This window comes from Bubalus bubalis, chromosome 16 (assembly GCF_019923935.1).
Source record: "Bubalus bubalis isolate 160015118507 breed Murrah chromosome 16, NDDB_SH_1, whole genome shotgun sequence".
Classification (NCBI taxonomy): Eukaryota; Metazoa; Chordata; class Mammalia; order Artiodactyla; family Bovidae; genus Bubalus; species Bubalus bubalis.
Genome location: NC_059172.1, coordinates 84,965,595 through 84,976,768, shown reverse-complemented (window position 1 = coordinate 84,976,768; position 11,174 = coordinate 84,965,595). Strand labels below are relative to the sequence as shown.

General features: G+C 37.1%; 1 pseudogene; it reads left to right on the top strand.

Annotated features, from left to right (window-relative positions):
* Nucleotides 1-1,412: 1,412 nt before the first annotated feature.
* Nucleotides 1,413-9,699, top strand: LOC102394613 (annotated as a pseudogene).
* Nucleotides 9,700-11,174: the final 1,475 nt, after the last annotated feature.

Below are 11,174 nucleotides of genomic sequence, written 5' to 3'. Positions count from 1 at the left end.
AATAAAGCAATTTGCAGATAAAAAAAAAAAAAGATTCTGAACTAGGCTTTCCATTTTGCAACAGTACACTGGTGGGGTGAGAATTCAGTCCTTTAAAAGTTCTCCTATCTGATTCTCATGATCAACCAAATCAGGAGTCCTTTGCTATTGCTAAAATATGTTGGAATCAGTTTTACTATGTAATACTCTTTTAGAATACTTTCAAATTTTAAAGATCCAGAACTGATTTACCTTCTCTAACATCAAGTGTACCTAGAAACTAACTTCAAGTGTATCCATCTGGGGGAATTTTAAAGAACAGATACTTCTAAATCTCGTGATAAGTTCAAATGATAATGTTCTCTAAGCATTGATTATTAACATGTTAACAATTAGAAGATGATATAGCATCTGTAGAACTTGATCAAGTGGCTTTAAAGAACCCAAAGTAATACTGTCATAAGCAAGCTGTTACTTCAATTCCTATTTTTCTCTTCACAGGTGAGCTTCAGCATCTAACCATATGTGTGTTTGCCATTTAGATGTGTTCTTTTTTAATTGCTTGTTTTTAATTATTTTATATTTAATTTATATTTTATTAGTAATTCTTTAGAGATCTTTGTCTATTTTAGATACTATTTCCAATTATACCTTATAAAATGTAAATGATTTTCAGTAACTACCTATATCTATTGATGTTATGGTATCTTTTCCTAAATCCTTAAAAATAATGGAAAAATTCTAAGACATCTGTTTGGAATTTCAGTGATTTGTTAAGAAGATTCTTCTACCGGAAGAATGGAGAAAATCATCTTCTTTACTAGCTGAAATGTAAATGTGAAGTAAATCTTGCTTTACTTTATTTTTATTGAGTCTTTAATCAATTTTTATTTTTGTGTAAGGTATTAGCTATATATACAATTTAATTGGCTTCCAAATTGAAAGCTAGTTCTAGTTGTGGAAACTCATTTATTTTGTAATGTGTCCTTTGTCCACATAGTTTAAAATTATAAAGATCCAGAATAGACTTACCTTCTCTAATATCAAGTGTTCCTGGAAACCAACTTCAAATATCTCTATCTGGGGATATTTTAAAGGGCAGGTATTTCTAAATGTCTAAATTGATAGGTTCAATTGATAATGTTCTCTAAGCATTGTTTTTTAATACGTTAAACATTAGAAGATGATGTAGTGTAGAACTTCACTGACTTATCTAATCACTTGCCTCCTCCTTATAATATTGCTGAAGTTAGGGAGGATATTTTAATCAGGCTGGTATTATAATCTTTGAAAGTATTATAATATAATAACCTTACTGCCTATTGGTTCAATAAGTAAATGAATTATCTTAATTTTTCAAGCAGCCATGTGTAAGAATTATATTTACAGCTAATTCTGTTCTGAGCTCTGAAATATGACATATAGAAAAATCTATGGCACAAAGGAGAAATGTAACTGAGTTTGTCCTCTTGGGACTCACTCAGAGTGTCCAGGGTCAGAGAATATTATTTGCTGTGTTCTTGCTCATCTACATTGTGACCATGGTGGGCAAAGTACTCATTGTCCTGACTGTGGTGTTCAATACAACCCTGGATGCCCCTATGCACTTTTTCTTGGCTACTTATCATTTATGGATGCTGTTACTATAGTCATGCCAAATATAATCATGGATTTACTCTATGAAAAGAAAACCATTTCCTTCCAAGCATGCATGACACAACTTTTTATAGGACACTTATTTGGTGGTGCTGAGCTTTTTACTCCTGGTTGTCATGGCCTGTGACCACTATGTGGCCATCTGCAAACCCTTGCATTATTTGACCATCATGAGTCAGCGAATGTGTGTTATGCTTCTTCTCCTGGCCTAGGTTGGTGAGTTTTTACATGCTGTAGTTCAACTTCTCTTTGTTTACAGCCTTTCTTTCTGTGGCCCCAATGTAACTGACCACTTCATCTGTGACATGTACAACTTGTTGAAACTTGCTTGCACTGACACCTACATTATTGGCCTCACAGTGGTTGCCAATGATGGGGTGATCTGTGTGGTCATCTTCATGCTCTTACTCATCTCCTATGGAGTCATCCTGCACTCCCTGAAGAATCTTAATCAGGAAGGGAGGTGTAAAGACCTGTCCACCTGTGGTTACCACATCATTGTGGTGGTCTTCTTTTTTGTGCCCTGTATTTTTATGTATGTGAGATGTCCTTCCACCTTCAGTTCAGTTCAGTTGCTCAGTCGTGTCCAACTCTTTGTGACCCCATGAATCACAGCATGCCAGGCCTCCCTGTCCATCACCAACTCCCAGAGTTCACTTAAACTCACGTCCATCGAGTCAGTGATGCCATCCAGTCATCTCATCCTCTGTAGTCCCCTTCTCCTCCTGCCCCCAATCCCTCTCAGCATCAGAGTCTTTTCCAATGAGTCAACTCTTCGCATGAGGTGGCCAAAGTACTGGAGTTTCAGCTTTAGCATCATTCCTTCCAGAGAAATCCCAGGACTGATCTCCTTCAGAATGGACTGGTTGGATCTCCTTGCAGTCCAAGGGACTCTCAAGAGTCTTCTCCAATACTACAGTTCAAAAGCATCAATTCTTTGGCACTCAGCCTTCTTCACAGTCCAACTCTCACATCCATACATGACCACAGGAAAAACCATAGCCTTGATTAGATGGACCTTTGTTGGCAAAGTAATGTCTCTGCTTTTGAATATGCTATCTAGGTCGGTCATAACTTTCCCACCAAGGATTAAGCATCTTTTAATTTCATGGCTGCAATCACCATCTGCAGTGATTTTGGAGCCCCAAAAAATAAAGTCTGATACTGTTTCCCCATCTATTCCCCATGAAGTGATGGGACTGGATGCCATGATCTTCGTTTCCTGAATGTTGAGCTTTAAGCCAACTTTTTCACTCCCCACTTTCACTTTCATCAAGAGGCTTTTTAGTTCCTCTTCACTTTCTGCCATAAGGGTGGTGTCATCTGCATATCTGAGGTTATTGATATTTCTCCTGGCAATCTTGATTCCAGCTTCTGTTTCTTCCAGTCCAGCATTTCTCATGATGTACTGTGCATAGAAGTTAAATTGATAAATCCTTGACTGTGTTTTACAAATTATCACTCCTATGTTGAACCCTCTAATCAATACTCTGAGAAATGCTGAGATGAATAATGCCGTGAAAAATGCTCTGGACTAATAAAAGAAAATGAGGCAACAGGAAAGTGTATCACCTATTTTCAAAGAAACATTGCTCTTTCCATGAAAGCCTTGTATAATTTTTTAACTGTAGTAAATTTTTTCTTAGGTTTAATAGCTTGCAATAATAAAAAATAAGACATAACACCTTGATTCACATCTCTCCACTCAAAGACAGCCCACATAAATATTTGAAGTAGATATTTTGTTTGTATTTGTCAGATAATTTTCATATCTTATTTTTTATATAGCTTAACATCTTAATATTGAAGAACAGTGATGTTTCAGACAGTATAATACTAAGCATAAAGAGGCTAAGAATACAAAAGTAATCTGAATGAAAAAGGTATATATGCAGAAAATAATCAAATCATAGTTATTTTGCCAATTGAACAAGTGTATTTTTGCCTTAAGTGGAGAAGTTCTGTTTTGCAATCGACGTGATCAAAGACAGAAATTTAATCTTTTAATTCGTAGAGATATTGTGTTTGATTTGCATGCTTTAAATACAAATAAATAGATTTAAATTTTGGCATCTCTTCACATCTTAAAATCATGGAAATTCCTTTTCATGATTTATTTGTGAATGGATTTCACATGTTTTATTTGACTGCTGGATCTTTTTCCGTACTATTCTTATGATTTATTTAAATACCAAGGAAATTATCCCATTTACCATGTGTGATGAATTATTATTTTTTCAGTTTATGCTTTGTTTGATTTGATTTATATCCATAGGGTGCAGAATATCTTGGGTCATGTAGAATTATATTGACATTTGTATGTTTAAATCTGTCAATATTTTAACATCTTTTATGATTTGCTAAGAAAGAATTTCCCTATTACAATTTTACCAAAATATTCTCCCATATTTGTAAACTTTTAATTTTTAAGCCTTTAAAAATATATTTTATATCTAAATGTTGACCCATCTTTATTTTGATATAAGGTATTAAGTAGGGATTAAATTTTAAATGTTTTTGAAAATGGCCACTTTTATGGATGTATTATATAGATATAAATGTATAATATATAATATATATGTAGATGTATAATAGATAATCAATGTATAATATATAATATAGATGTATATTTTCCTCATTATTTGATATTCAAACTTTGTATTGTACAATATGCTATGTGTTTGGATAAAAAGACAGGGCTCTACTGACTTCTAGTGATCTCTCTCTCTTTTTTTTAATTGAAGGACAATTGCTTTATAGAATTTTGTTGTTTTCTGACAAACCTCAACATGAATCAGCCATAGGTATACATATATACCCTCCCTTTTGAAGCTCCCTCCAACCTCCCTCCCCATCCCACCCCTCTAGGTTGATACAGAGCCCCTGTTTGAGTTTCCTGAGCCATACAACAAATTACTGTTGGCTATCTACTTTACATAGTTTAATGTAAGTTTCCATGTTACTCTTTCCATACATCTCACCCTTTCCTCCTCTCTCCCCATGTCCATAAGTCTATTCTCTATGTCTGTTTCTCCATTGCTGCCCTGAAAATAAATTCTTCAGTACCATTTTTCTAGATTCCATATATATGCAGTAGAATATGATATGTATCTTTCCCTTTCTGACTCACTTCACTCTGTATGATAGGTTCTAGGTTCATCAGCCTAATTAGAGCTGACTCAAAGTTGTTCCTTTTTATGGCTGAGTAATATATCCCATTGTGTATATGTACCTGACTTTATCCATTCATCTGTCAATGGACATCTGTTGATGACATTGCTTCCAGGTTCTAGCTATTGTAAATTGTGCTGCAATGAACAATGGGATACATGTGTCTTTTTCAATTTTGGTTTCCTCAGGGTATATGCCGAGGAGTGGGATTGCTGGGTCATATGGTGGTTTTAGTCTAGTTTTTTTAAAGAATTTCCATACCATCTTTCCTAATGTCTGTATCAATTTACATTCCCACCAACAGTGCAAGAATGCTCCCTTTTCTCCATACCCTTTCCAGCATTTATTGTTTGTAGACTTTTTGATGATGGCCATTCTGACTGGTGTGAGGTGATATCTCATTGTAGTTTTGATTTGCATTTCTCTAGTAATGAATGATGATGAGCATCTTTTCAAGTGTCTGTTAGCCATCTATATATCTTTGGAGAAATGTCTGTTTAGGTCTTTTTCCCATGTTTTCATGGGGTTGTTTGTTTTTCTGGCATTGAGTTGTATGAGCTGCTTGTAGTTTGGAATTAATCCTTTGTTAGTTGTTTCATTTGCTATTATTTTCTCCCATTCTGAGGGTAGTCTTTTCACCTTGCTTATAGTTTCCTTTGCTGTGCAAAAACTTTTAAGTTTAATCAGGTCCCACTTGTTTACTTTTGTTTTTATTTCCATCACTCTAAGAGGTGGGTCATAGAGGATCTTGCCTTTCTTATGTCTTTGAGTGTTCTGCCCATTTTCCTCTAAGAGTTTTATGGTTTCTGATCTTACATTTAGGTTTTTAATCCACTTTGAGTTTATATTTGTGTATTGTGTTAGGAAGTGTTCTAACTTCATTCTTTTACATGTAGCTGTCCAGTTTTCCTGGCACCATTTATTGAAGAGGTTGTTTTTGCCCCCATTGTATATTATTGTCTCCTTTGTCAAACATAAGGTACCCATAGGTGCATTGATTTATTTCTGGGCTTTCTATTTTGTTCCATTGGTCTATGTTTCTGTTTTTGTGCCAGTATCATACTGTCTTGATGACTGTTCAGTTCAGTTCACTTCAGATGCTCAGTCGTGTCCAACTCTTTGTGACCCCATGAACCACAGCACCCCAGGCCTCCCTGTCCATCACCAACTCCCAGAGTTTACCCAAACTCATGTCCATAGAGTTGGTAATGCCATCTAACCATCTCATCCTCTGTTGTCCCCTTCTCCTCCTGCCTTCAATCTTTCCCAACACCAGGGTCTTTTTAAATGAGTCAGCTTTTCACATCAGGTGGCCAAAGTATTGGAGTTTCAGCTTCAACACCAGTCCTTCCAATGAACACCCAGGACTGATTTCCCTTAGGATGGACTGGTTGGATCTCTTTGCAGTCCAAGGGACTCTCAAGAATCTTCTCCAACACCACAGTTCAAAAGCATCAATTCTTTGGTGCTCAGCTTTCTTCATAAGCCAAATCTCACATCCATACATGACTACTGGAAAACCCGTAGCCTTGACTAGACAGACCTTTGTTGACAAAGTAATGTCTCTGCTTTTTAATATGCTGTCTAGGTCGGTCATAACTTTCCTTCCAAGGAATAAGCGTCTTTTAATTTCATGGCTGCAGTCACCATCTGCAGTGATTTTGGAGCCAAAAAAATAAAGGCTGACACTGTTTCCACTGTTTCCCCATCTATTTACCATAAAGTGATGGGGCTGATTGCCATGATCTTTGTTTTTTGACTATTGAGTTTCAAACCCGCTTTTTCACTCCCTTCCTTCACCCTCATCAAGAGACTCTTTAGTTCCTCTTTACTTTCTGTCATTAGGGTGGTATCATCTGCTTTTCTGAGGTTGTTGATATTTCTCCTGCCATTCTTGATTCCAGCTTGTAATTCATTCAGCCCAGCATTTCGCATTATGTGCTCTGCTACTGCTAAGTCACTTCAGTCATGTCCAACTCTGTGCGACCCCAAAGACAGCCTCCTACCAGGCTCCTCTGTCCCTGGTATTCTCCGGGCAAGAACACTGGGGTGGGTTGCCATTTCCTTCTCAAATTCATGAAAGTGAAAAGTGACCATATACAGCCTTGATGAACTACTTTCCCAATTTGGAGCCAATCCGTTGTTCCCTGTCTGGTTCTAACTATTGCTTCTTTACTGCATGCAGGTTTCTCAGGAGACAGGAAAGGTGGTCTGGTACTCCCATCTCTTCAAAAATTTTCCATGTTTTGATCCACAAAATCGAAGATCTACAAATCATAGTCAATGAAGCAGATGTTTCTCTGGAACTCCCTTGCTTTCTCCATAGTCCAGTGATGTTGTCAACTTGAACTTTGTTTCCTCCTCTTCTTTGAAACCCAACTTGTGCATCTGTAAGCTCTTGGTTTATATACTCCTGAAACCTAGCTTGAAGGATTTTGAGCACACGCTTGTTAGCATGTGATGTGGGGATCAATTCAATTATGTAATACTCTTTTGGGATATTTTCATGTTACAGAGGTGCAGAATGAATTTACTTTCTCCAATATTAAGTATACCTAGAAATATTTTGAGTTTATCTATCTGGGGATATTTTAAAGGGCTGCTGCTGCTAAGTCGCTACAGTCGTGTCTGACTCTGTGTGACCCCATAGATGGCAGCCCACCACGCTTCCCCGTCCCTGGGATTCTCCAGGCAAGAACGCTGGAGTGGGTTGCCATTTCCTTCTCCAATGCATGAAAGTGAAAAGTGAAAGTGAAGTTGTTCAGTTGTGTCCAACTCTTCGTGATCCCATGGACTGCAGCCTACCAGGCTCCTCCATCCATGGTATTTTCCAGGCAAGAGTACTGGAGTGGGTTGCCATTTCCTTCTCCAATTTTAAAGGGCAAATATTTATAAATCTCATAATAGGTTCAATTGATAATGTTCTCTAAAGATACTTAGTTATCTGTTAAAAATCAGAAGGTGGTGTAGCATCTGAGAAATTTGATTGAATGCCTTTCAAGAATCCAAGATAATACTGCTGTAAGCAATCCATTACTTCAATTCCTATTTTTCTGTTCACATGTGAGTTTCAGCATCCTAACGTATGTTTGTTGGCCCTTTGGATTTATTCTTTGTTAACTGCTTGTTTATAATTTCTTTATTTTCTTTAAATCATACTGGTTAATCTCTTAGAAATATTTATTTTAGATATTAACTCCGTGTATATCTTGTAAAATGTAAATACTTTCCACAAACTACTTTTGTCTATTGACATTGTGGTTCAGTTCCATTCATTTCAGTTGCTCAATCATGTTGGGCTCTTTGTGACCCCATGGACTGTAGCACACCAGGCTTCCTTGTCCATCACCAATTCTCAGAGCTTGCTCAAACTCATGTCAATTGAGTCGGTGATACCATTTAAGCATCTCATCCTCTGTCATTCCCTTCTCCTGCCTTTAACCTTGCCTAGCATCAGGGTCTTTTCCAATGAATCAGCTCTTTCCATCTCGTGGCCAAAGTATTGGAGCTTCAACTTCAACATCAGTCCTTCCAGTGAATATTCAGGATTGATTTCCTTTAGGATTGACTGGTTTGATCTCCTTGCAGTCCAAGGGACTCTCAAGAGACTTCTCCAACACCACAGTTCAAAAGCATAAATTCTTCAGAAAAGCTATGATCAACCTGCTAAGTCGCTTCAGTCATGTCCGACTCTGTGCAACCCCATAGACAGCAGCCCACTAGGCTCTGCCGTCCCTGGGATTCTCCAGGCAAGAACACTGAAGTGGGTTGCTATTTCCTTCTCCAATGCATGAAAGTGAAAAGTGAAAGTGAAGTCATTCAGTCGTCGTGCCCGACTCTTAGTGACCCCATGGACTACAGCCTACCAGGCTCCTCCGTCCATGGGATTTTCCAGGCAAGAGTACTGGAGTGGGTTGCCATTGGCTTCTCCATGATCAACCTAGACAACATATTAAAAAGCAGGACATTACTTTGCTGACAAAGGTCAATGTAGTCAAAGATAAAGCTTTTCCAGTAGTCATGTATGTATGTGAGAGTTGGACTATAAAGAAAGCTGAGTGCCGAAGACATTGTGGTATCTTTTCTTAAATCCTTTTTAAAAACTGAAATTGTCCAAGACATCTATTTGGGAATTCAGTGAGTGGTTCAGATGATTCTTCTACCCCTTGAATGGAGAAAGTCATCTCCTTTATTAACTGGAAAATATATATGAAGTACTTCCCTGGTGGCTCAGAGGTAAAGAATCCATCTGCCAATGCAGGAGACTTGGGTTTGATTCCTGGGTCAGGAAGATCCCTTGGTGAAGGAAATGGCAACCTACTCCAGTATTCTGGCCTGGAGAATCCCATGAAGAGAGGAGCCTGGTGGGCTACAGTTCATGGGATTGCAAAGTGTTAGGCACAACTTAGCAACTAAGCAACAAAACAGAATATGAAGTACTTTGTATTGAACCTTTTCTCCTCAACTTTTATTTTTGTGTAAGTTATTAACTATATGTATAATTTAATTAGCTTCCAGATTGAAAACTAGTTGTGGATACTCATTTATTTAGTAATGTGTCCTTTTCCTATGTAGGTCTCTAATCGCTTGCCTCCTCATTTGTCTTACTCATGACTTATGGGGTCATTCTGCACTCCCTGAAGAATCTTGGCCAGGAAGAGAGGCTCAAAGCCTTATGACTCTGTGGCTCCCACATTACTCTGGTGCTTCTCTTCTTTATGCCCTGTATTTGTATGTATGTGAGACCTCCTTCCATTTTACCCATTGGTAAATCCTTGAGTGTTTTACACCATTGTCACCCCTATGTTGTACCCTGTAATCTACACTCTGAGAAATGGTGGAATAAAAAATTGGCATGAGAAAGCTCTGGGCCACAAAAAGATAATGAGGTAGCAGGGAAGTATATGAGCTACTTTTAAGGAAGAATTAATGTTTCCAGGAAAACCATGTGTTATTATTTAACTGCAGTAAATTTCTCCTCAGGTTTAATAACTTGGGAATCGTTAAAATATTTTATTATATAAATACTTCCAGGGACCAAAACATATTTTAAAATTTTCATAATTTCCTAGTTCAAAATATATATTTTGTTTAAACTATGTTTTTAAGCTTGTCACAATGCCTTATGAAACTGTGTATAGTTTTTATGTAAAATATCTTTGTTGAGACCACAGATTTATGTTCTATGTCATGAGTTAAGCTATAGCTAATACTATAAATTTATCTCAGTTAAAGATTTTCTTGTTTCCGATAAATAATGCAATCTTTCCAGACTTAATAAGTCTCATTACAGGTTTGTTTTTTTTTTTTTTTTTTGCATCTAATAATGAAATACTTTATTCTGAATCAAGGTGTGTGGAAAATGAAGCTGAATTCGGGTCACATTAGAGAGGAGAAGGCAATGGCACCCCACTCCAGTACTCTTTCCTGGAGAATCCCATGGATGGAGGAGCCTGGTGGGCTGCAGTCCATGGAGTCATGAAGAGTCAGACACGACGGAGTGACTTCCCTTTCACTTTTCACTTTCATGCATTGGAGAAGGAAATGGCAACCCACTACCAGATACTCCATTAGCAATGCTTAGTTGAAAGTTAAAAATTATCTGCCACACTAGAAGGTTAGAAGTGGCAGAATTTAAACATACAGATATAAATGTAGCACCTACCAGTATTTAAAAAAAAAAAAAAAAAGTTGGAAGATCAAATACCAAGGAAGATCTCTGGCCATAAGCACATTTTACCCAAAATCCAACTAGAAAGCCAGCCCATTACTTTTTAAAAAAAATTTTTTTAAAGCAATCCATTGTGTGGAAAAAAAATGATGAATGCTAGATATGAAATCAGTGACAAAAGGGGCATTTTTTAGCTTAGACTACAAAATAAACTGGTTTTCTCAAAAATTTCAAGTCAATTTCAAAGTTATTTAGTTGATCTTGGATAACTTAAATGATAGAAAATAGTTCATATACTTAATTTTTACAAAAATTTTACAGAAAATTTATCCTCATGACAGTCAACATTAATGATTTCGGTAAAGGTATGGGCATTAAATTCTGCAGAAAGTAGTGAAACATTGAGGTTGTGAGCCGTGGCACACTGGGGTTTGTGACCTCTGGAGGAGAGGATTTCGATCCAGGGTCCATAGAAAAGGCTTGGCTTCTGGGAGCTTTTTGTGTAGCAAAGTTTTATTAAAGTATAATAGAGACAGGGAAAGCTTCTGACATGGACATCAGAAGGGGACAGAAAGAGTGCCTCCTTGCTAATTTTTAGCAAGGCATTTTATGTCTGTTAGCAAGCTTCTAATCAGATAAAAGTAACATCTCAAGGCTGAGGAAATTTTACCAGGCCCCTCTCCCACAATATGCATTT